The sequence below is a fragment of the Erythrolamprus reginae genome, chromosome 4, assembly GCF_031021105.1.
Source record: "Erythrolamprus reginae isolate rEryReg1 chromosome 4, rEryReg1.hap1, whole genome shotgun sequence".
In the NCBI taxonomy this organism is placed as follows: Eukaryota; Metazoa; Chordata; class Lepidosauria; order Squamata; family Dipsadidae; genus Erythrolamprus; species Erythrolamprus reginae.
In genome coordinates this window covers 110,597,099-110,624,406 of record NC_091953.1, presented here as the reverse complement: position 1 = coordinate 110,624,406, position 27,308 = coordinate 110,597,099, and the positions used below count along the sequence as shown (strand labels likewise).

At 40.9% G+C, this 27,308-nt stretch overlaps 1 protein-coding gene across 6 annotated transcripts in view; it reads right to left on the bottom strand.

Moving 5' to 3' along the window:
- FARP1 (FERM, ARH/RhoGEF and pleckstrin domain protein 1) overlaps positions 1 to 26,516 on the bottom strand; it is a 224,047-nt gene extending 197,531 nt beyond the window's left edge. For 3 of the 6 annotated variants that reach the window (XM_070751201.1, XM_070751206.1, XM_070751205.1), the window contains exon 1: positions 25,645 to 25,813. The gene's annotated coding sequence lies outside the window, so the exon portion shown is untranslated. Of the gene's footprint in view, positions 1 to 25,644 lie in introns of all 6 variants that reach the window. The other 3 variants (XM_070751204.1, XM_070751203.1, XM_070751202.1) reach the window with 3 other exon arrangements.
- Between the last annotated feature and the right edge of the window lie 792 nt (positions 26,517 to 27,308).

Genomic DNA, 27,308 nt, shown 5'->3' with positions numbered 1-27,308 from the left:
AAACAAAAATTACTCAAAAATGTGTAAAATAAGAGTGATGATGATAAAGGTCACTGGCTGTAAAGTTCTTGGAATCCTCGAAAAATCATGAAAATTAATGAAGGGTTGATCAGGATATAATTCATAAGAAACTAACCAAGTGAAAGATATTGAAGAAATAAAATGTTTTCCTGACTGACACCCTTATAAGTATAATTTATCACAAGTACTGTTTTTGAAAATCACACATTTATTAATATACAAAAAACTTCTTAAAACATTCATATTTCAAAATATTCATTACTGCGAATGCTTTCGCTGCAGGCTAACTATCAGTTGGATGTTAGTTCTTTTGGGGTTTTTTCATAATTAGCTATACAAATTTGGGTGTTTTTTAAAAAGGAAAATGTTCTTAGCCAACAGGACCATAGCAGTACACTTTAAATTGATTTCTGCCTCTGTGCTTAATGAAGTTGAAGTTACCGAAGGCTATGGAATAAATATTTGCTTCACTGCAATTAAATAGGTTTCTGAAATAAACAGCATCTTCAATAAGGTTTAATTATTTTCCCTCATGTATTATCCTAGGCCAGAGGTATCAAACTAGTGGCCCACAAACCGGAGGCATCATGGCCAGGCCACGCCCACTCCAGCTGAGTGAATGGGAAAAACATCATGAAACATCATGTGATGTTGTGACATGGCGAGTTTGATACTCATGTCCTAAGCTAATTATTTGATAGTTACAAAATGAAGCACATCCTCCTGCATTGAAGCATGAGGATTTACAATTACAGTGATGCCTCGTCCTACAAACGCCTCGTCATACAAACTTTTCGAGATACAAACCCGGGGTTTAAGATTTTTTCGCCTCTTCTTACAAACTATTTTCATCTTACAAACCCACCGCTGCCACTGGGATGCCCCACCTCCGGACTTCCGTTGCCAGTGAAGCACCCGTTTTTGCCCTGCTGGGATTTCCCTGAGGCTCCCCTCCATGGGAAACACCACCTCCGGACTTCCGTGTTTTTGTGATGCTGCAGGGGAATCCCAGCAGTGCAAAAACGGGCACTTCGCTGGCAACGGAAGTCCAGAGGTGGGGTTTCCCAGCGAGGGGAGCCTCAGTGAAATTGCAGCATCACAAAAACACAGAAGTCCGGAGATGCGGTTTCCCATGGAGGGGAGCCTCAGGGGAATCCCAGCAATGCAGAAACGGGCGCTTTGGCTGGCAAAAGGGGTGAATTTTGGGCTTGCACGCATTAATCGCTTTTCCATTGATTCCTATGGGAAACATTGTTTCGTCTTACAAACTTTTCACCTTAAGAACCTCGTCCCGGAATCAATTAAGTTTGTAAGACAAGGTATCACTGTATTAATCTCCCCATTAAGTTTGCATAATCTCTCTGAGTCAAGGTAGATGAATAATTGTATCCTATTTGCTGTAGGAAAGTTAACATTGATAATTCTCCTCTATTTATAGCAAGGTCTGAACAGGTAGGAATATCGAACTGAGTTTGATTGATGTTCAAAAAGGTTGGGGCTGAATTTGGCTCCAAGATTGTAGCCTGAATTGGGAAGCTTAAAAATAAATCCCAGCAGAAAACTGTGGCGAACAATTTCCATGTTGTTGCCAAGAAAACAACATGGGCCACTCAGAGAGAAGTTGTTATGATTAAATTTATTCCAAGGCCATTCCAGTATGTGAGTAGGAAATAAACAATGTTTGAAAAGGTCTTGAAACAAGTTAACAACATCTTTTTTTAATCATTCAGAATGTACTTTTCTATTTTACTCTATCCCTTGTTGATAGTTCCAGTTAAGCTGCAATTGCAAATCAGATGGATGGGTAGCAGTCTCTTTAACAAGGTTTATGTGTTACAAATATTTCAGCAATTAAACTATTTACCATTTAGAAATAATTCATGGAAATTGCAGTGGAAAATTTTCAATATTTTATTTATTTATTAGATAGGTGGACCCCTCTAGGAAAATAATTCTTACAGAAGCAGGACATGTACAAGTGGAAAAATATAAACACAATGCCTTCTGGTCACCAAAAGATAATATGAACCGATCACAAAAATGATATTAAAGGCACAGCAGCTAAAGCCAGGCTTGTGTTATATAAACAATTTTGATATAACTATTACAGATGTGATTGTCAATTGTAATTTTGGCTTCAATGTTCATATTTATGAAATCCTAAATTGAGATTATGAAGAAATACAATAGAATATTAAGTAACAAAAGTATCTAACCGAAATGATCTATTTCCAAGTTTACAAAGAAAAATGAGGTGGAACAAATATTGAAAAGAATAGCAAAAGAAAGAAACTACTGTATCTCTGTTATGATACTTATGTAGTTAGCTTCACTGTCCAGAAACAGTAAAACAAGATACTTTGGGGACTTGTGTAAAGCTTATGTATTCCCAGGTTCTGTTTACTGCTGGCCTAAGAAGAAAGTAATTTACCCAAATGTCACCACCTGTCATTTTACTCTATCTCATTTTATTCACAATACATGTACAGTCTCAACCATATTTTCAGATGGGAAACTGTCAGCTAAATGCAAAAATGCCAAGGTATTCCTGGAAGGTTGTCATTCAGGCATATCAGTCACCAACAGGCACATAGAGATAAAAACCAGACACATTTACACACCATTCAAAACCAGACTATAAAAAAGATAGGTAGCAAACTAAACAATTAGAACACATCCTCTTCGGTAGCCAACTGAATTAAGCAGAGATTAACACAGACAAACTATCAAACAGAAAATATCCTTCAAGGTAGTTCTTTATTCAAGGAGCTACCAAGAAAATCACACATCCACCAACATTGACAAGCAAAACAAGGCATAAACACTACACATGCTTCCACTGATATTATCTGGTTGGCTATGTCTGCAAACAAACAACCAAGCCAGTGATGGGCTACTGCTGGTTAGGACTGGTTTGTCTGTACCGGTGGCAGAAATTTGCACCCGCTTGCCCCCGAACCATTTCTCTGGTCGTTGCAGCTGGCAAAGAACCCTCTGTGCATGCACAGAGGCTTCTGAACATGTACAGACACTCATTTGTGCAACATGACATTGGGCGCACTTCCATCGTGATGCAAACCGGTAGGGAAGGTACAGTGATACCTTGTCTTACAAACTTAATTGATTCCGGGACGAGGTTCTTAAGGTGAAAAGTTTGTAAGACGAAACAATGTTTCCCATAGGAATCAATGGAAAAGCGATGAATGCATGCAAACCCAAAATTCACCCCTTTTGCCAGCCAAAGTGCCCATTTTTGCACTGCTAGGATTCCCCTGAGGCTCCCCTCCATGGGAAACCCAACCTCCAGACTTCCCTGTTTTTGTGATGCTGCAGGGGAATCCCAGCAGGGGAACTCCAGCATCGCAAAAACGATCGGTTTGCTGGCAACAGAAGTCCGGAGGTGGGGTTTCCCAGCGAAGGGAGCCTCATTGAAATCGCAGCATCGCGAAAACACCAAAGTCCTCGAAACCCCACCTCTGGACCTCTGTGTTTTGCGATGCTGCCATTTCAATGAGGCTCCCTTCGCTAGGAAACCCCACCTCCGGACTTCCTTTGCCAACGAAGCACCCATTTTTGCGCTGCTAGGATTCCCCTGCAGCATCACAAAAACAAGGAAGTCCAGAGGTGGGGTTTCCCATGGAGGGGAGTCTCAGGGGAATCCCAGCAGCGCAAAAACGGGTGCTACGTTGGCAATGGAAGTCCAGAGGTGGGGCATCCCAGCAGCCGTGGTGGGTTTGTAAGGTGAAAATAGTTTGTAAGAAGAGGCAAAAAAATCTTAAAGCCCGGGTTTGTATCTTGAAAAGTTTGTATGACAAGGCGTTTGTAAGACGAGGTATCACTGTAATTGGAACCCAATCCTGAATCAAGATCAGAGAGCACCAAGCACTTCACAGTTCAACCCTGAGCTAACTATTCTCTTAACTTGTGTTATACTGTAACATATACAGTACAGTGATCCCCCGATTATCGCGAGGGTTCCGTTCCAAGACCCCTCGCGATAATCGATTTTTCGGGATGTAGTGGTGCGGAAGTAAAAACACCATCTGCGCATGCGCGCCCCTTTTTCCATGGCCGCGCATCCGCAGATGGTGTTTTTACTTCCGCACCTGGGAAGACCCAGAAGCTGAGGAACCGCCTGCCTGCCCGCTTTTCCGCCGCTTTTCCGCCGCTTTTCCGCTTGTCCGGCCGCTGATTTTCTTGTCCGCCCGCCGCTTGACCGCCGCTTGTCCGCCGCTCTGGGAGTTGAAGATGCAAAGGGGAAACCCCATCTTTGGCTCCTCGCTGCTACTGCGCTGCCGAGCAGATCAACTGGTGGGCGGCCGAAGGAACCTTCCCTGGGTGCCGCCCGCCGCTCGAGAGCAAGAGGGGGAGAGATAGAGAAAGAGAGAGAAGGAAAGAAAGAGATGAGAGAGGGAGGAAGAGAGTGTGAGAGAGGAAGAAGCAAGATAGAGAAAGAGAGAGAGAAAGAAAGATGAGAAAGGGAGGGAGTGACGTCATCGGGTGGAAAAATCGCGATATAGCGTTTCGCAAAGATCGAGATCGCGAAACTCGGGGGATCACTGTATATTATATATGAATGTTAATATGCTTGTGAAGAAGGCACAAAAGAGGCTGTACTTCCTGAGAATGCTCAGGAAGATAAATTTATCTCAGCATCTACTGTTGTCCTACTATCGCAGCACCATTGAGAGTGTCTTGACATATGGCATTCTAGCTTGGTATGGGAGCAGCTCTGTAGCAAACAAAAAAGCTCTACAGAGAATTATTAAAACTGCCCAGAACATCATTGGGCTCCAGCTACCCGCCCTGGATGACATCTTCACATCTCGCTGTTCTAGGAAGGTGCATACTATTCTCAAAGACTCTTCTCATCCTGCTTACAATCTCTTTGAATTGTTGCCTTCTGACAGAAGATACAGAACAACTAGAACTCGGACCACACGTTTCCTGAATAGTTTTTATCCCAGAGCTATACTCGCACTTAACAACGAACTACAGGGTCACCATCAGTGAACTGTTGGACAATATTACTCGGTCTGTCATGTAGATGGTTGAGTGGTTCAGGTGGGACATTTATTCTAGTTTTTATTCTATTTTTAAATTTACCTATTCTGATTTTATGTATGGTAGGACTGGTCTCTGGGTGTCACACAACTTTCGGTGCCAATGACAATTCGTTGTTTTTGACAATGACAATAAATTTTTTATTATTATTATTATTATTATTATTATTATTATTATTATTATTATTATTATATAAGTCTGTTCCTTTTGCTAATTAAGAGTTGATCATCTGTGTTAACCAGAGCTGGCGAATGCCCAATGGATTCTGATGGAGGAAGAAATTGCCAATACATTTTAAGCTAAATGGAAGCAGGGTTTCTCAGTCTTGATGGTTTTAAGATGTGTGGACTTCAGCTCCCAGAATTCCCCAGCCCACATGTTGAATTGAAATCCATAGATCTCAACCTGCCAGTAGTGGGAAATACTGATTTAGAAGAATGTACCGTATGTAAATTTTCCAAGTTTGGAAAATTGGCTGGAAACATGCGGAAGAGGCTTTCATCATGGAGTGGATAGACATTGGCTAAAATGATGATGATGTAAGTTTTATTTATTAATTTATTAATTAATTTTTATATCACCCACCTTCCCTATAAGGTGACACGCTTGAATACAGATTTAGACCCATGGATGTATTGTTTGAAGGTGTGGGAGTAGCCATCCCACATTCCTGGACTTCAGTCTAGCCTGCAACTTTCCATAGAACAAAACTCGTAGACGTTAACCTATCAACTGGGACATTAAATATGGGAGAATGATTGCCTATTGCAAAATATTAGGCTATGGTCTCTTTCTTAATTATAGCATTTCATCTGTATAAGCAATATGCTACCTGATAGTTTCCATAAACTTTGACCTTCAAGTCCCACCAGACCTAAATGTCAAAACTATACAACCTGAAGGGAAATATGATGCAAATTATCTAAATGTCACCAAATTATTTGAGTGAAATTATTTAAAACTGGAAGCTAAAAAAGTTGTATCATGCAGCAGTTTATTTCTATAAGAACAATAAAGATACGGATGGGTCTTGTAAAGCAAATTTATTCTGTGATAAAGATTGTATGAGTCAAGTCCATTTCTTCAGATAAATGGAGTAAATTTATCTATCGAAATACACATTTTTTATCTTCACGGTAACACAGTTTTATCTATGAGTAATCTTTCATGTACTAAAATGATTAAATACTGTACATGGAACATTTCTCTTAAATACAAACATGGCTAGAAATTGAAGATGAATAATAAAAGAGACATCAGAGAAGGTACAAATTCTGGTAAGAGTTTATCCATATGGAGGAAATCAGAGTAAGTCCATGGCACACATCCAAGCAATGTAAAGAACTGGCTATTCAACAACATAGATAAAAACCTAATATTTATTAACTGAGCTTGTGTTAACACTCATCATGTAGGAAACAAATGTAAGTCTTATCATATTTCCCAGTTTGAGAAGACATTTTAAATAGTAACATATTTTATGTCTATTTTTTTAACTATTGAAGAACTCTACCCCAATTTCCTAATCAATGCAGTATGGTACTGGACTTTATTATTATCTAATTTAAAATAATGCAGCATTACAACCAAAACTTATCCTTGGAGGCAATTCAAGACTACTTTCAATTTTGGAAATACAAAAACGTTGGCACCATTTAAATTTTTATTTGCCTTCACTGTTTGCTACCACCACTTCTTTCAGCTTCTGATGGGAACAGCTATCCAATATCATCAGGAAGGCTACATATTGCCTATCAAATAAATACACAAATGTATGTAAAATATTTCTTACAATCTGAAATGATTGCCTTTATTAATTCACTCAAGTCTGTTGAGGTTATTTTAGTCTGCAGTTGCAAAACACTACAATAATCCTTAAGGATTAAGCAACTTAAAGGCTAAAAGGTATAATGTCAGAAGGTTGCATGAGCTACAGTTTATCCTCTCATTGCAGCATCTAAAAGTCTCTTCCTAGGAATTCCCCAAGCCATATTTAGGAAGTTGATAGACTACAAATCCCTTGCATGTTGTTATTTGTAAGAATGCTACTCAACCAACATAGGTACCTTAGACCAATGTTTCCCAACCTTGGCAACTTGATTTAAATATTGCCCACAAGATCATATGCTGCAACGTCCTACCTGTCAATGACTACTTCAGCTTCAACCGCAACAACACAAGAGCACGCAACAGATTCAAACTTAATATTAACCGCTACAAACTTGACTGTAAAAAATATGACTTTAACAATCGAGTTGTTGAAGCGTGCAACTCATTACCAGACTCAATAGTGTCAACCCCTAACCCCCAACATTTCTCCCTTAGACTATCCACAATTGACCTCTCCAGGTTCCTAAGAGGTCAGTAAGGGGCGTACAGAAGTGCACTAGTGTGCCTTTCGTCCCCTGTCCAATTGTCTTTCCTTTATCTCATATATCATATATATTTCCTTCCTTTCATATATCTTCTCTTCTTTTTTATATTTTTCTTTATATATATTACCTCATGTCTATTCTCTTCTATATGTATTGTGTATTGGACAAAATAAACAAATAAAATAAAAATAAAAGATATCTGGACTTCAACTCCCAGAATTCCCAAGCCAGCATTTACTGGCTGGGGAATTCTGGGAGTTGAAGTCCAAATATCTTCAAGTTGCCAAAGTTGGGAAACACTGCCTTAGACCAATGTTCCTCAAACTTGGCAACGTTAAGAAGTAATGGACTTCAATTCCCATAATTCCCAAGCCAGCATGCTGACTAGAAAATTCTGGGGGTTGAGGTCCACACACCTTAAACTTGCTATGTCTTAAAAATACTATCTTAGGCCTTTCTTAGTCAATAATTTTTTAAAAAAATGAGACAAACTAAGCTATAGTGGTACAAAGTCCCGGGTAAGTTCAGAGCAGATAATAGAGTACAAACTCAGCTATCTGTCTTATGATAAATTAGTGATTTATTGTTCTCCACAATCACCTCACAACCATTTTCTAGACTGCCATGCTTCTGAGTGAAATCACTCAGGTTTCAAGATTTCTGTAATAGTCACTAGTCCAAAAATTTTACCTTCCCTTGATGTAAAAGTGCAAAAATTGGGAAAAATTTAAAAGGAAATCTTCCCCTTTCCTTTTCCCTTCCATTTTATTTTATTTGGAAGTTCCCTTCCTCGAAGGAAAAAAAAGACTGTAATGTATTTCTTTTAATGGTGTCCTTTAAAATGATACTTAAAAGAGTTAAGATATAAAATGAATCCATATTTTAAAATATGTGAAATCAAATAATAAAGCTTGCAAAAGGACAAAAGCCAACAACTACCAATCCCTCCACTAGATATTACCAATTTTTCAGCCATTTAATAAAAATCTTTTAAGTCCCATATATTTTTGAAGGGGTATATTATTAATCAAGTATTATGAGGATGGATACAAATGCAAATTTTGCTTTTAAAACCAATATCCATCTGGCAAGGTTACTTTCCAAATATTCTGGGTATGCTATGATATGTCAGTGAGAAACAAGACAAACTTGGAAATTCAGTGGAGACTCCACACAGGATTGTAGCTGTATACAAATCACCCTTGCTGGAACCATGACAAATTCCTTGTGTGTCCAATCACACTTGGCCAATAAAGAATTCTATTCTATTCTATTCTAATTCTTTCCGACTGAAAAAAACATCTATCACTGCATAGTAAGAGACATTGATTGGTTGCAAGCATAGTTTCCAGCATTCATAGAAACATAGAAGACTGACAGCAGAAAAAGACCTCATGATCCATCTAGTCTGTCCTTATACTATTTTCTGTATTTTATCTTAGGATGGATATACAGTGATACCTTGTCTTACAAACTTAATTGGTTCCGGGACAAGGTTCTTAAGGTGAAAAGTTTGTAAGACGAAACAATGTTTCCCATAGGAATCAATGGAAAAGCGATTAATGCGTGCAAGCCCAAAATTCACCCCTTTTGCCAGCCGAAGTGCCTGTTTTTGCACTGCTGGGATTCCCCTGAGACTCCCCTCCATCGAAAATCCCACCTCCGAACTTTTGTGTTTTTGCGATGCGGCAGGGGAATCCCAGTATCGCAAAAATGAGTGCTTCGCTGGCAATGGAAGTCCGGAGGTGGGGTTTCCCAACGAAGGGAGCCTCAGTGAAATCACAGCATCACAAAAACACCGAAGTCCTCGAAACCCCACCTCCGGACCTCTGTGTTTTTGCGATACTGCGATTTCACTGAGGCTCCCCTCGCTGGGAAACCCCACCTCCGGACTTCCGTTGCCAGTGAAGTGCCCATTTTTGCACTGCTGGGATTTCCCTGCAGCATCACAAAAACATGGAAGTCCGGAGGTGGGGTTTCCCATGGAGGGGAGCCTCAGGGGAATCCCAGCAGTGCAAAAATGGGTGCTTCACTGGCAATGGAAGTCCGAAGATGGGGCATCCCAGTGGCAGCTGTGGGTTTGTAAGGTGAAAATAGTTTGTAAGAAGAGGCAAAAAAAATTTAAACCCCGGGTTTGTATCTCGAAAAGTTTGTATGACGAGGTATCACTGTATGTTTATCCCAGGCATGTTTAAATTCAGTTACTGTGGATTTATCAACCACGTCATTCATGTGTGACCCTTAGCCACTCTAAGGATCAGCAATCTCCATGCCTTTCTGTGTCACACGGCCTCCTTCAGATCTGCCATGGTCATCCAGTGTTCTTTACAGTGTCCAACAAGTGGATATTAGAATGGCTCCTTCTCCTTTTTATTTATTATTTAGTTAGTTAGTTAGACTTCTATGCTGCCCGATCCCGAAGGACTCAGGGCGGCTTACAGCAATATAAAATTACAAAATAGAATTAAAACAACAATATAAAGAAGTCAAAACAGAAAATCTAATACTAAAACCCTAGCTAAAACTCGTATTAGGACAACTCCACCAACATACATACGTACCATTCATCCACAATCATAATTATACCAGTGGTCCAGCTGTTTGTTAATTTAGGGGCCCCGGGCCTGCCAGCATAGCTATGTCTTTATGGCCTTGGGAAAAGCCAGCAGGGTGGGAGTGGTACAGACATCAAGGGGGAGTTGATTCCATAGAACCGGGGCGGCAACAAAGAAGGCTTTCCCTGCGGTTCTGCCAGTCTACATTGCTTGGCTGATGGGACCTGGAAGAGGCCAACTCTGTGTGCTCTAATTGGTCTCTGGGAGGTATGTGGCAAGAGACGGTCCTGTAGATAATCTGGCCCTAAGCCATATAGGGCTTTATGGGTGATAACCAACACCTTGAATTGTGCCCGGAGACTAATAGGTAGCCAGTGCAGCTTGTGGAGAATAGGTGTTGTATGGGTGTACCGAGGTGCATCCATGACAACTCACGCGGATGCATTCTGAACAATTTGGAGTCTTCGAACACTCTTCAAGGGTAGCCCCATGTAGAGCGCACGTAGATGGGAGGTGATGAGGATCTGAGCAACTGTACACAGAGCCTCCTGCTCCAAATAGGGCCGTAGTTGGTACACAAGGCGAACCTGTGCAAATGTCCCCATGGCCACAGCTGAGAGATGATGGTCAAAGCTCAGCTGTGGGTCCAGGAGGTTCTATCTGCGGGGGTCAAAGTTTCTCCCCCTAGCACAATGGATGGACAGATCGAATAGAAGGAAATGGAAAAGTGCAAAAAATCAGAATCAACAAACCTAGATACAAAGTCTGTTCAAGCTGGATGGATGGATGGAGTTAAAATTGTACAATGAAGAGCAGACCATTTAAGTCAGAGATTTTCAAAGAGTGGTCTACCAGCAAGATCAATCAGAAGGCCTATCAGAGGTTACCCAAACTCACTAGCTACCACCATTTGCTACCTCAATTGGGATTTTTAGAATTTGCCAACAATCAGTTGACTGTTGATATAGATGTGGCTAAAGTAGCAAGGCAAATTTCATTGTATTAAGGAGGTCCTTAGCCATCAGCTGGCTAGATAAATGGCAATCCATTGTGGAGGCCCCCAACCATCAGTTAGCTCCAATCCACTGGCACTTCCGCCACCAGCCCCAACTTCAAATGAAAATACTTAATTTTAGATTGTGGGATATAAAAGCAAATTTTAAAGGAGTGTTAAAATGCAGGAGATGAATCAATCTATACAATGCAAATTTTCAAAAATTGTATTTACTGGTCCACAATTGCAGAATGTTCCAGTCAAGTTATCACTAATATGGCTTATTGATTTCAAAGGAAAATGAAATCTAGTACATTTAACCTGGAGTCAATTTCCTGTCTATTGTGAAGATTACAATCATTGATATTCTGCTAATTTAGAATAGTTGTATGCTGAGATACTAATTTCTAACCACAGCCTTACTGCCTTTTCGCCATAATTTCATTTGCACCAACTCCAGCCTCTTCTATTAAATAGCCAGGCTTACTGAATGACATATAGTACATGGCTTTGGATCAGACTACCTCTGGAACCGCCTGCTACCACACGAATCCCAGCGACCGATAAGGTCCCACAGAGTTGGCCTTCTCCGGGTCCCATCGACTAAACAATGTCGTTTGGGCCCCCCCGGGGAAGAGCCTTCTCTGTGGCGGCCCCAGCCCTCTGGAACCAATTCCCCCCGGAGATTAGAATTGCCCCCACCCTCCCTGTCTTTCGTAAACTACTAAAGACTCATTTATACCGCCAGGCATGGGGGGGTTGAGATATTCCTTCCCCCTAGGCCATTACAAGTTATGCATGGTATGTCTGTGTGTATGTTTGGTTTTATAATAAGGGTTTTTAGTTGTTTTATTATTGGATTGTCACATGCTGTTTTTATCATTGTTGTTAGCCGACCCGAGTCTACAGAGAGGGGCGGCACACAAATCCAATAAATTATTATTATTATTATTATTATTATTATTATTATTATTATTATTATTATTATATGAATTCTGGAGCACTAAGAAGAAAGGCAAGAACAATAAGTCAGCCTGACATGGGAAGAAAACCCAAAGTTCACATTCTGATAGCCCTAAGATGCTAGTTTTTCTCTCTATCCAAGCAGCACACAATGTCTTTATTCAGTTCACCAACATCACAGTATGGCATGGGAAAAACATTTCACCACTAATGGTAGCATACAAAGCGGTCTGTAACGTCTTATAGTTACATAGCTTGCCAAAATGATATTTGGTTCAGTGGCCGTTGTTTATAACTGTTTCTGTTGAAAGAAGTTTGGAATTTGCAGAAAATTACAGCAAGCCAGAGCAATAAATCAGTTCATTCATTTAGATTCAGAAAAGATATGTGTTTGATTCCAGCATCTCGATTTACATAATAGTAGGGGGAAATCGGCCAATTCCCCCTCCTTTTATAAATTTCAAACACTCCAAAGGAATTGAGAAGGTTGGAAAATATCATTCCATAAATATTAAATATGCTTTTAATGGAAATATGGTTACACCCAGTTCAGCTTGGTTTCTTCTAACCTCCAAGTAAGGAATACCAGTTTAAATCTCTGTCATCCTTTGTATAGTTAGAAATTTCCAAAAGATCACAAATAACTAACAAATATAACCAGGGTATAAAATGACAGTGCAAAAACAGAAAGCTAACACTATCTGGTCATCTGAATAAAAACTGCACCAGCACATATTTTGTCTCTACATACTACAATTAAAAGATGTTCTGGCCTACTAATCAGTTCTCAAATAATTTGGAAGAAATGTATTAAAAGTAGCACTGAGAAAGGAGCAATGCAACTTTCAAATAAATAATAATAAAGGAGAACTATCAAATCATATAAGTTGCATTTTAAAAGTATAAAAACTTTTAGAGATAAATATTTCACACGTATTATACTGGTTACTGGTTAATGGATGTCACTTAGAGTGACATCACGAGGCAAGAACACAAGTTTTCTAGCAAAAATTTATAAGGAATGGAAAGTTAGTTATTTTAACAGGCACCACAATTATTTGGCAGTTCTAAAACTGAGGACAGGAGAAGAGAGATTAAACATGAAAGTCTAATGAAAGGGGAAAAATGAGGTTTCTGTTTACATTTGAATCTTGACAACAGGAAATAACTGCAGTGAATGGGGAAAAAACTGGAAAATACATTAAGGTGACCATTAACATTCAAGAATCTGACTGTCTCTATTTATCCACATGAATAGCAAGTTAATATATACCAATTAACATGCATCAGCTGCTATAAAGAAAATTTATATATAAAATGTTCAAAAACTGCAACATTGGAAAGCGCTCAAGCGGTAGTGGTATTGGGTTGGAAAGAGTCTAAAAAATGGACATTACAGAATTGGTACTGGTACATGGTGGATCACATTTGTTTTGAAATCATGGAAATAAGATTAAACAATTTTGATGAAAATAAACTGGAGAAGCTGATGGTACGATGGAATAAGATGAAAGATTATATGTTGAGTAGAATTTGTGACAAAAATGTGAAAAATAAACTCCAATCACTCTTTGAATAGTAAACAAATGCAAATTTGAGCTAAAGAAATAAAAGAATATAAACTAGTAAATATTTGAACCCCCCGCAATTGGTGGTGGTGGTGGGATTGTCAGTCGGGTGATGGGCACATGCACTGTGCACTGTTTTATGGTTGTTTTATGTAACTTTCAAATGTGCAAAACCAATTTTTTTTAAAAAAAGAAAATGTATATAAAATGTTCTATCGCTGGCATTTAGCCCCAGCCAGACTTGCTAAAATTTGCCCCAATATAGATCCATTATGTTGGAAATGCCAAAAGGTTCATGGTACATATTCATTTATAGTGGGCCCTGCCCAGTGGCAAAAAATTATTGCAATAAGATTAAGACCTGGATAAAATAAATGACAGAATGTGACATAGAATTAAGACCGGAGATATACCTACTAGGGATTATTAAGGAGCAATATCCAAAGCAAATCATTATCATTATACACATTTTAACAGCTGCTAGACTATCATTAACACAGACATGGAAGGATGGAAGTCCCCTGATTGACAACATGATAATTAACAAATTGGTGGACTGTGCTGAAATGACAAGTATGTATGAAGTACAGAATAGATAAGAGAAATTCTATAAGTGGCTAGAAACTCTGTCTCTCTGTCTCTCTCTCTCATACCCTACCATATGTGTGTGTGTGGTGTGTGTGTCTGTACACACACAAATAGAAATAAATAGTAATTGTAAATATTAACACCAATGGAAATTATAATTGAGATAGATTATTAATCTGATAGATGGACATATATGCATAGAAATGTTTTATTTTTGACGTCCTTTTTGCCACGTCGACAACAGAGCGAACACCCACCCGCCCTCCCTATTTTCAGTGTGCCACTGTGGGTCGCCCTTAGGGGGCCGAATAGGAATTTTTGGCAGTCTCGGCATTTTCTGCGACTGTTTTTTCACCTATTCCACACTGCGGTGACGGACATGCAGTTAGGGGGTGCTTCGCACCCTGTTTAGGCTAATTGGCTTACCTCTGGTCATTTGGGTAGGCATGTTAGGGGCGAAAACTGGGTGGTGTTTAGCAACTGCGTGTTCTCCGTTGGGCATCTTTGGGGATGATTGACAGGTTCTCTCCAAAGGCTCATGGTGCTAACGGCCTGAGCAATTGGGTGGAACCTGTCTTTGGGTCCCGCCCATTTCTTTCCCCTTGTAGGGGTTAGACGGCGAGACCTCCCACATGCAGGTTCATGGCAGAGATCCAGGTGAGGGCAGGGCCCTTCACCTGGATCAGCATGGAGCTACGCCCATAAGTTGCCCCGGAAGTTTTTCTGACGTCATTTTCCGCCCCGGAAGCAATTGTTTGACCCTGCAGGTCCTTGTTAGGGTTATAGTTAAATTTATGCTAATTTAATGAATAAATTATGCAAATTTAATTAATAAAATGACCCATTTTAAATCCAGCTCTTTGTGTCCGTGTCATTACTCCGCCTCTGCTGCAAATGTAATATGTAAATATGTTTGTGTATTTTGTTACTGTCTTATGTTTTTGTATTGTTTTTAAAACTCAATAAAATTATTTTTTTAAAACATACACCAATTTTTAAAAAAACACAAGAATGGAATGGAATAGAAATCTTAATTGTCCAAGTGTGATTGGATACACAAGGAATTTGTCTTTGGTGCATATGGTACATATGAAGAAGAAACTCACTTCTGAAATGTAAATAATCCATAATGAATGTCAGCGTGGATCACATTTTCCACTAAATTTACCATTCCTGCTTCATGTAGGAAAATGTACAATTGTATTTGGAAGATCACTTTTTTTTCCAAAAGAAAGGAAATATAAAGTAGCTGGGATTCAACAATTACTGGACAAATGTACTTAAAACTAGTAGGAAAATACGCTATGCGATAATTAAAGGTAATGTAGTTCCGACAGCTAAGCAATTTTAAGTCCAGTGAGACTCATATGACTGGAAACTTCATTTCCATGCTTATCTCCGTGGATCAGGAGCTGGGCTAAGAATTCCATTGTATGCTTCCTGGCACTACTCTTCTGTGTATTGTGCTTATATATTATTTAGAAAACATGCACACAGTTCTAAAAAGATAGTTCAGTGTCATTTTTTGTAACGTCACCTGCTTGACATTTGGAGGGAAATGCTAACCTTAAACACAAAGAATGTTGGGGAAGATAGAGTTTCACTTGGATTGCCATCACCCCTACATAAATTACCAATTGTTGTGGTTATCTCTGGCCCAGCTCCTGCCCCAAGGACTGTGGATGTGGGGGAGACATCCACATGCTGCAGGCCTGTTTTGCCCCCGGTGGAATCTGCTGATGAAGACTCCTCTGACCAAGAAGACATGAGTGACAGGGAGGAGGAGAGTGTGGCAGACAGCTCAGAAGGAGATCAATTATCTAGCTCCTCCTTGGATTCAGAACAAGAGTTAATGATACAGCCACGCATGCTGATGAGAGCGATGCATAGGCGGCAACAACTGAGAGATTATTATCAAAGAAAATGAGGCCACCTGTGGTTGGGTGGGGCTGTGGTAATTAGTGAGGCTGCTATAAATAGCAGCCTGTGGGTTTGGCCATTGAGGAGGATTATCTGATCGTTGTGTTTCGCATGCTTTGCTGCGTTTGACCTTTTCTGTGCTGATTTTTCCTCGCTTTGAAACTAAACCAGGGCAAAATGTGTTTCACTTTGTGAAAGAAGGAGGACTGTGAATTGCCTCACAGCTGCAAGCTAAGTATCACAGAACGGATAAGGGACTTGTACAAATTACCAGTTTGTTTGGAGACCAGTGCTCTTTGCGATACAAAAAGAGGGCTTAGTTTAAGTGAATTTTCATTATAAAGAACATTCTTTTGAATTTTCAAAGGTGTGTGTGTGTCTGAAATTTGTACCTGTGAATTTTCGGGAGGAGTCTACCAGAGAGCCCGACAGAACACCGTGTTACTAACTTTAACAATTGCAGTGATTCATTTAACAACTCTGGCAAGAAAGGTTGTAAAATGAGCCAAAATTCACTTCATTTCCTTAATATATTTTACAATATAACATCTATCTCTGCTTTTGATCTCCCAGTTTGTTCCATGTTTATAATAAAACAAGTATTTTTTAAAACAAACAAACAGAGAAAGCTCAAGAAACACATATTGTACAATTAATATTATCAGGACAACTTTTCATATTCTCATAACATGATCAAGGAAATACTGACTATACACCAATCTATCCTCAACCATTCAGCTTATTCAATTCAGGCATTGCAATAGGCTGTGGTTTGCTCCAGGGACAGAATAAAGCCCAAACTATGGTTGGACTTTCTAAAGTATCCAGTAATGTACAGTTAAGTCATAATCTCCTTAGTCTTGCTATACTGTATTTCTTCTGCTAATGTTGCTGGGAAGAGTAATGGTTTTAGGTATTAGTCATCAAAGCAGCAAGCACAAGCCCATATTTATGAAGTCATTTCAAAGCAAGATTCCAGTTCTGGTTTCCTGGAAGATTATACATTATATAATCAATGCAGATTCCAGTCCAATTAAATACTGAATTCAGCTACACCAATTAATTAATTCAGTTAAGCTTCCTTAAGACCCATGATACTACATTATATGTACCGTAATCTGATTACTTAAACATCAAACTGCAGAGTAATATTTTTAATGTGAGTACATCACTCTTCACTATACTTTTGCTAGCAAAGGAGTTTGGCAAGATGGTTAAAAAAACAGTATTATAATATTATTTAAACTGGACCATAGCCAACATCAACGGTTTATATTGGATGCTTTACAAGAAGAATGCATACCAAAAAGTTAATATACAAATAACTAAATAATCCTAGGAGGCAGTTATCTTCTCATTCCCCAGGGACCTATTAATTTGAAAGTAACCTTGAGATCATGAGCAAAAAACTCATTACATTCAGTGTATCATGCTTTTGTTAAATAATTCCTTCCTTTTCTTTTAAAGGAGTATCATGGGTCTTGATTCAGTTAAGCTTCCTTAAGATCCATGATACTACATTATATAAAACTAAACAATAATAAAACTAAACAATCTTTATTTTTCATATCAAAATAAGTGTCATGTACGTGTGAACCTTCTGGGAGGTGTTTTGCTTCAATCATATTTTTCATAAAGCAATACCTTGATGGGACTTTGCAATGTGAAGTCTCTTCTGTCCTTCCATAGGAGTCAGCATAGCGCATGAAAGCGCATGAAAGCAATTACTTTCCTGGCCCTTCCTTGACTTTCTCTATTTTGCCCTACAAAAGACCTGTCTGTTCATCACATCCTTTCTCCCAAAAGCAAATTCAATAGATTCACTGGTTGTCCTGACTTAGTATTTTCTTGGGTGCATTTATTCTATTCTATATCCTCCCTTTTCTGAAGGGATTTATAGAGGTTTCCCTCTTAATGTCATTCTTAAAATAACTATGTTGGAAAGTAAGTTGGGTTAAGGAAGGGAGACTGACCCGGGCACATAGCAAATTGTACAAGGGAATTCAAGTCTAGAGCCATAGTTCCCTCTGAGCTGAGCAGTGAGCAATCGCTCACTTAAAAATCATCATCAACTCAGAGTTTCCCAAACCTGCCCAGAAGCCCAGAGGGAAAGAGTGAGAGGGAAGGAGAGAGAAAGGAAGAGAGGAAGAGAGAGAAACAGATAGAAAAAAGAGAGGAAGGAAAAGAGAAAGAAAAAGAATGGGAGTAAGGAAGAGAGAAAGAAAATCAAAATCTAGTTTGAAACAAGCTCAACTATTTAAGTGGCATTTTGATATTGATAGAGTTGCCCTATTATGTATGAGCTCACTGTTATAGACACACAGTACAGTATTTTATTTTGAAATTCTCTGAGGCAAAACAGGGTGGGTTATTTATTTGTTTGTTTGTTTGTTTGTTTGTTTGTTTATTTATTATTTCTGTGCTGCCCAGTCCCGAAGCTCAGACACTATACTTTTCCGCCCACCCCCCCAAAAAATTAGAGGGAACACTGTCTAGAGCCACTTATTTTTTCAAGAGAAAAAAATGGAATTTGTTTCAAAGAGATTCAAAACCTGTGTGCATTTTGGCTGTGAAGAAACTAGTCTGCACCATCGTAGAAACTCTAGTCTTATCTCACTTTCAACCTTCTTTGCTTCCATTTTTGTAATACTTATGCCACCCTATGTTTGTCAAAGAGGAAGTATCCTAGTTATGACAAACTGCAGCTAAACTGAATTACTATCTAAATATATCAGATTATCTCAGGGACAGCCTTCTGCTGCACGAATCCCAGCGACCAGTTAGGTCCCAAAGAGTGGGTCTTCTCTGGGTCCCGTCAACTAAACAATGCCGCTTGGCGGGACCCAGGGGAAGAGCCTTCTCTGTGGCGGTCCCGGCCCTCTGGAACCAACTCCCCCCAGAGATTAGAATTGCCCCCACCCTCCTTGCCTTTAGTAAGCTACTTAAAACCCACCTCTGCCGCCAGATGCTCTTTCCCCCTAGGCCTTTACAATTTTATGCATGGTATGTCTGTATGTATGTTTGGTTTTTTATATTAATGGGTTTTTAATCATTTTTAGTATTGGATTATTACTGTACACTGTTTTATTGTTGCTGTTAGCCGCCCGAGTCTCCGGAGAGGGGCGGCATACAAATCCAATAAATAAATAAATAAATAAATATGTGGAAAAGGATTAATTCATGGAATGTATCTCTAACATGTAGCAGTCATCATAACATATCAATTATTAAGGAGCAGGGCTGCCCAGAATGGCAAAACGTATGACTTGCATTCACACAATAGGCATATCAATGATAGTACAATACAAGCACAGCAAATACCTTAATCCAAAACACTGTAGCTATCCTACACCTGTTCATTTGGGTAGATGAGAAACATGCATTTCTTTGTGCTTGTATTGAGTTAATCGGATGCCTAATAGTGTTAAAAATTCAAGTACAGTGATACCTCATCTTACAAACGCCTCGTCATACAAACTTTTCGAGATACAAACCCGGGGTTTAAGATTTTTTTGCCTCTTCTTACAAACTATTTTCACCTTACAAACCCACCGCCACCGCTGGGATGACCCGCCTCCGGACTTCCGTTGCCAGCGAAGCACCCGTTCTTGCGCTGCTGGGATTCCCCTGAAGCTCCACTCCATGGGAAACCCCACCTCCGGACTTCCATTGACAGCGAAGCACTTGTTTTTGCGATGCTGGGATTCCCCTGCAGCATTGCAAAAACACAGAAGTCCAGAGATGGGGTTTCCTATGGAGGGGAACCTCAAGGGAATCCCAGCAGTGTAAAAATGGGCGCTTTGGCTGGCAAAAGGGGTGAATTTTGGGCTTGCACGCATCAATCGCTTTTCCATTGATTCCTATGGGAAACATTGTTTCGTCTTACAAACTTTTCACCTTAAGAACCTTGTCCCGGAACCAATTAAGTTTGTAAGACACGGTATCACTGCATTCTTCAATCTACCATGCTCCAAATATTGCTGGTCACACTGTTGGGGATGAGGTTGAGGTCAGATGAAGAACATTCAGCTGAGAAAGAGTGAAATGGATAATATGGTTTCACTGGGAGAAGAACCAGCAGAGTTTTCCAACAGTCCTGTTGGACTAAAGTGGCACAGAAGCCCCAGTAAAAAAGTAAAATAAATTACAAATGCCAAGCATCCAAAACATAAAAATGAATTGATAAATCGCAAATGATACTACGAATGTTATCCAGAAATTAAGGTTACAAGGCATGTAGCTCTCACGGGGAATGTTCGTGGGGGACGTCGGTATTACCACCATGAAGTGGGAAGCAAGCGGAAGAGAATGAGCAGTGCCAGTGGTCAGTAGATAGAAAGATAGAAACATAGAAGACTGACCTCATGGTCCATCTAGTCTGCCCTTATACGATTTCCTGTATTTTATCTTACAATGGATATATGTTTATCCCAGGCATGTTTAAATTCAGTTACTGTGCATTTACCAACCACGTCTGCTGGAAGTTTGTTCCAAGGATCTACTACTCTTTCAGTAAAATAATATTTTCTCATGTTGCTTTTGATCTTTCCCCCAACTAACTTCAGATTGTGTCCCCTTGTTCTTGTGTTCACTTTCCTATTAAAAACACTTCCCTCCTGGACCTTATTTAACCCTTTAACATATTTAAATGTTTCGATCATGTCCCCCCTTTTCCTTCTGTCCTCCAGACTATACAGATTGAGTTCATTAAGTCTTTCCTGATACGTTTTATGCTTAAGACCTTCCACCATTCTTGTAGCCCATCTTTGGACCCGTTCAATTTTGTCAATATCTTTTTGTAGGTGAGGTCTCCAGAACTGAACACAGTATTCCAAATGTGGTCTCACCAGCGCTCTATATAAGGGGATCACAATCTCCCTCTTCATGCTTGTTATACCTCTAGCTATGCAGCCAAGCATCCTACTTGCTTTTCCTACCGCCCGACCACACTGCTCACCCATTTTGAGACTGCCAGAAATCACTACCCCTAAATCCTTCTCTTCTGAAGTTTTTGCTAACACAGAACTGCCAATGCAATACTCAGATTGAGGTCATCAACTGGCGTTGTGGTGAAGGTTAGAGATGAGCGTCCTCATTCCGTTTCCCTCCAAGTTCGACATGCACACTGTAATGCACTACCTGAATGCTAAGGGCATGAATGCTGCTGCGATGGGTGCCCAAGATTTTTCTTGCTAATTGCTGAGTTTTTACATTTTTGGCTGAAGGAGAATGGGTATGGCACATTGATGGGCTCCTATGGGAACGGTCAGTTCTGGTAGCAAAATTTGAAGCTCCACCCCAGAGCACCCAATTTGCACTGAAAGATGTTGAAACTAAATGCATAAGCCACGACCACAGTGTGGTAGTAAAAATTTTGGAGTATGGTGATAAGCCCAAGTTTCATTTCCTGTCACTATACAGTTGAGAAACCTCATCTTCAATCTCAAAACGGTCAAGAAATTCTCGGGCAGCACCGACTGTCGATTTTGGGCGCTTCAGTAAACATCTTGGGCAAGCATCGCAGCAGCATTCATACACTTAGCGTTCAGATAACATAAGCCGGGGTGGCGCAGTAGGTAAAGTGCTGTACTGCAAGCCACTGAAGCTGACTGTAGTTCTGAAGGTCAGCGGTTCAAATCTCATCACCGGCTCAAGGTTGACTCAGCCTTCCATCCTTCCGAGGTGGGTAAAATGAGGACCCAGATTGTGGGGGCAATATGCTGGCTCTGTTAAAGAGTGCTATTGCTAACATGTTGTAAGCCGCCCTGAGTCTAAGGAGAAGGGCGGCATAAAAATTGAATGAATGAATGAATGAATGAATGAATGAATGAATGAATAAATATTACAGTGCGCACTTCGCACTTGGAGGGAAACGGAATGAGGACGCTCATCTCTAACCTTCACAACTCAATTTGATGATCTACTGACCACTGGCACTGTCCGTTCTCCTCCTATGGCTTCCTGCTACATGATAGTAATACTGTACCAACTTCCCCCATAAACATTCCCCACGAGAGCTATGTCCCTTTCAAACTTACTTTCAGGATAACCCTCGTAAGTTACCCAAATCTAATAAAAAATCATGTTATTTCTTGTCACAGTGCTTTTCCATTCTAGTCCACTGCAATGCAATTACAGGAATTCTAACATTTTGTAACTTCCACCATGGTTCTGCTGAGTTTTCAAATTCACAAATATCACTGGAATTAAATGCCTGATGCAAATATCAAGACATGATGTCTTTCCCTAAATTGAAAGCTGCTGCACTTTTAGTAGGCTACACCATTGCTTCCTCTGGGTAGAATGGTTTCTTTTAAAGGAAAAATTTGGCTTCCGGTCAACCCCTTCAAGGTCAAGCTAAAAGGTTTCAACACCAGAAGCAAAATAACCCAATGCCTAATAATTAACAAAGCGGGGCACAATCCACCAGAAAATTCCTCAGAAAATCTGATTTATATTTGAGGTATCCTGGCTCTGAACATCAAAAGCTTTATTATGTAAGAATAATAACAGCTGCGAGGAAAGAAGAAACATTTATTCCTAAAGGCAAAACAGTTTGCCTTTAGGGGCTGGCTGCAAAGAAATTGGGTTCAGTAGCAGATTCTTAAAGAGGAAACTTGTCCAGGGTGAAGTGCCTACCTGACACCTGAAGGGAGTGTGTAACATGCAGTTCCTGTGGAAGACCTAATTAACTGTGTTTGCAGACCTTATCTTCTGATATGCAGACTGGGTCAGGGTAACTTGTTTGAGGAAGTTTGCTAATTTTAGCCGAGTAACTTAGTTTCAAGCTCGACTGTCAATTATTCGGCAAAGACACTGATTCTTAGATCATTATGGATTTTGTTAATGTTTTAAAGGAAGATGGACTTAGATTAACTTAGTTTCAATCTTGACTGACAATTATTCGGCAAAGGCACTGATTTTCAGATCATTATGGATTCTGTTAATATTTTAAAGGAAGATGGACTTAGATTAACTTAGTTTCAATCTTGACTGTCAATTATTCGGCAAAGACACTGATTCTTAGATCATTATGGATTTTGTTAATATTTTAAAGGAAGATGGACTTAGATTAACTTAGTTTCAATCTTGACTGACAATTATTCGGCAAAGGCACTGATTTTCAGATCATTATGGATTCTGTTAATATTTTAAAGGAAGATGGACTTAGATTAACTTAGTTTCAATCTTGACTGTCAATTATTCGGCAAAGACACTGATTCTTAGATCATTATGGATTTTGTTAATGTTTTAAAGGAAGATGGACTTAGATTAACTTAGTTTCAATCTTGACTGACAATTATTCGGCAAAGGCACTGATTTTCAGATCATTATGGATTCTGTTAATATTTTAAAGGAAGATGGACTTAGATTAACTTAGTTTCAATCTTGACTGTCAATTATTCGGCAAAGACACTGATTCTTAGATCATTATGGATTTTGTTAATGTTTTAAAGGAAGATGGACTTAGATTAACTTAGTTTCAATCTTGACTGACAATTATTCGGCAAAGGCACTGATTTTCAGATCATTATGGATTCTGTTAATATTTTAAAGGAAGATGGACTTAGATTAACTTAGTTTCAAGCTCGACTGTCAATTATTCGGCAAAGACACTGATTCTCAGATCATTATGGATTCTGTTAATATTTTAAAGGAAGATGGAAGTGTAAAGAATAAAATACATTTGGATATAAAACTTCTCACAAATAGTGTCACAAATATTTACCTTTTCTCCCTCCCCTCCAAAAAAACACTTAAGTTCCACCCACCCACAAGACTTGACCCCAAACCCTTCCTTTACCTTGACTCTCTCTAGTTCTCCTCAGCTCCACTACCTGGGTCACTTCTGCCCTCTCCACAGCACATTTTCCAAAGTCCTGATCAACTTCCTTTCCCAGTTGACCTTTCACTATGACACCAGACAGACCGAGGTCTGGTTTCTCACACCCAGGCCACTCTCCCATCACCTTCGTTTGTGCCCAGCCCCACCGGACTGAAGGCGGGGAATAGTCGGGATGGTCACAAGTGTGTGTCTCTGTATGGCAGTGGTTCTCAACCTTTCTAACGCCGTGATCCCTAAATACAGTGCCTCATGTTGTGGTGATCCCCAATCATAAGTCTAGCGCCAATTCTCCCAACAGAGCTTTAAACTGATTGGAAGGTCAGAGAGCCACCCCTGCCATAAATGCCGTATTGTAAAACTGATTTAACTGTTGTTCATAAAATCACACATCACAATGTACTCCCTGTTAGCAACTACTTCACCTTTAACAACAACAACACAAGAGCATGCAATAGATACAAACTAAATGTAAATCGCTCCAAATTAGACTGCAGAAAAAACAATTTCAGCAATAGAGTGGTCAGCACCTGGAATTCACTACGGGACTCCGTTGTTTTCCTCCCCCAATCCCAAAATCTTCAACCTTACATTATTATTATTATTATTATTATTATTATTATTATTATTATTATTATTATTATTATTATTTATTAGATTTGTATGCCGCCCTTCACAACAATTAATGACAAATCTAATAATTTAAAAACATTTTTAAAAACCCTGTTATTAAGCAGACATACACACAGACATACCAAACATAAATTGTATAGGCCCGGGCCGGGGGAGATATCTCAATTCCCCCATGCCTGGCGGGGGAGCTGGTTCCAGAGAGTTGGGGCCGCCACAGAGAAGGCTCTTCCCCTGGGACCTGCCAAACGGTCTATCTACAATAGACCTCTCCCCTTTTCTAAGAGGTTTGTAAGGGGTGTGCATAAGTGCACCTTCGTGCCTACTGTCCCTATCCTATTGTCTTTTTATCTTTTCTATATCTACTTTATACTTATATTATGTTAAACATACTACAATACTATATTTGTATGACAAATAAGTAAATAAATAAAATTAAAATAAATAAATGTTCCAAGGTGCCAGAATAGAAGCTTTAGTTCCTAACACCATGGGGAATTTGTCTTTTCCTTGGTCTTAGGCGACCCCTGGGAAACGGTCATTCGATAACAACCCTCCAAAGGGGTTCTGACCCCCAAGTTGAGAACCACTGGTGTATGGAGAGTGACAAGATGTAACGGGCTTGTGAGGGAAAGGGGGATCGGATGATACCGCCCCTGTCCTCCTCCACCACCCACCGGCCAAAAAGCAAAGGGGCGAGAAGGAGAGCGAAGTCAGGGGAGCCGGGAGCGAAGGCCCTTGGGGCGAACAAGTTCCCGAATCCCGAAGAAACAAAAGGCACCAACTTCGCAAAGTAGCCTTTCGCCTAGCCAAGCTGGGCGGGGACGTTTCTGGAGAGGGTGTGTGTGTGAAAGAGACCGACGCTCACACCTTATTAGCCTGCTTAAAGCGGATTTCCAGGGCAAGAGATTCCCGGCCGCCTCCCTCCACTACACACACACACATTCCGCTTCTCCCCGCTCCAGGCTGACCCCCGCCAAGCAGCCCCTCTCCCCCCAGCGCCCCCCCCCGGAGTTTTCCCCCTCCCATCTCCCCGCAAGCCAAGCCAGCCGACGGACGCGCGCGCGCCCCAGCCGCGCTTCTTCCCATTGTTTCCAAGTCCTGCGCTTTTTTCCCCCCTCACCGTTCGCGGCACTCCTCTCGGGCTTTTATATATCTGTATATATTTTGCTCGTTGTGGCGGCCACACCGGCGGGGCAAACAAGACGGCGCGGCGGTCTCTGGAAGGTCCGAGCCATTAAAGGGTCCTCGAGGAGACGGAGGAGGAGGAGGAGGAGGAAGGGGCGGATGAGGCGGCGGCAGGAGCAGGAGGGCAACGGGGGCAACAGCGAGGCAACGCTGGGACCAAAGTCGCCATGGCTGAGGCGCGAGAGGGGAAAAGCGAAAAGGCGGCCCCGGCCAAAAGGGCGGGAGCGGGAGATGTCCAGCCGAGGCGGGAGCGGGGGAAGCGGGGCGCAGCAGCAGCAGCTCCGTGTGGCTTGTGGCTGCCGTCGCCTCCCGCTCCTTCTCCTCCCACTAGCGCTCCGGCCCCCGCTTAAAGGGGAGGCGGGGAGGGAGAACCGTGGCGGTGGTAGAGCCCCCTCCAGCGTCCGTGGGCGCGTCTTGCCCCCGCCACACAGCTTCGGCCTCCGCCTCCTCCTCCCAGAAGCACAGCGCCGCCTCAGCTTCGAAGGGCCGGGTCTTTTCCCGTGGAAACCACCTCCTCCCGCCGGACCAAACTCAGGGGCAGCCCGCGGAGGGAGAGGGAGTGAGGGGACGGGCGGGACGTAGCGGCTCCGGAGGTCCTTGAACGGGCACGGTGTGTTTAGGTGTGCGCCTTTCCTGCGCAAAGAGGCGTGGCGGCGGCTACAAGTGTGCCAAGCTCTGAAGAGAGGGCAGCGCGGGATTGAATCCGGTACAAAAGCGGGAACAAAGGGAAACGAATCGGGACGGTCAGCGCGGGCGGCTCAGCCTGGCCGGCGACGCCTCTATCCCCGGCAAAAAAAAACAACAAAACTCCTCACCACCGTCTGGAGGAAACCCGTTCAATTTTTTTACTTCTACCGCTGTTGAAAAGGCGAAGGTCGTTTTACCTTGTGACACTCCCAGAAAGGCGTCCAGAGTAGCGTATCTTTCCTTAGGTGACGTTTCCCGCTTTTTTTTTTGTTACTACACCGACAGATCCCAGAATTATTATCCCCAAAGGGTGTGTGTGTGTGTCTGTGTGTGTGTTGCCAAGATTTCCCTCCCGAACAATGATCGGTGATAAGAGAAAATTGCACTGGGTAGGAAATGGGAGGTGACTGGAAATTAACAATGTCTGGTTTGAGGATGAGGCATATTGATTCCCCCATAGAATCTTTCTGGGCCAGCTTGCATACTGAAAAATACATAGAAAATAGCTATTTTATTTATTTATTTAAAGGATACATACCAGGGTCGCCCAGAAAGCAGTGAACCACAATTTTTTCCTTCCAACAATTATTTATTGAACACAATGAAACTTACATGCAAGAAAGAATGAGGTTTCTTCTATGCTCCCTATTTTTCCACATAATTTCTGTCCCGTTTTATGGCCTTCCTCCAGTGAGACACAAGGGCGTGGTATGCCCTGTCAGTACCACTCCTTGTTCTGGTCAAAAAGCCATTTCTGCACTGTGTGTATCACCTCTAATGGCCTCACCCTCTGTACCAGGCAACTAACCGTACTTCTGTTGACTGCAGATTCTCCATAAACTGTACCCAAACGTTTGTGAATGTTCCCAACAGTTTCTTTCTCTGCAGTGAGAAATTCAATGACGACACGCT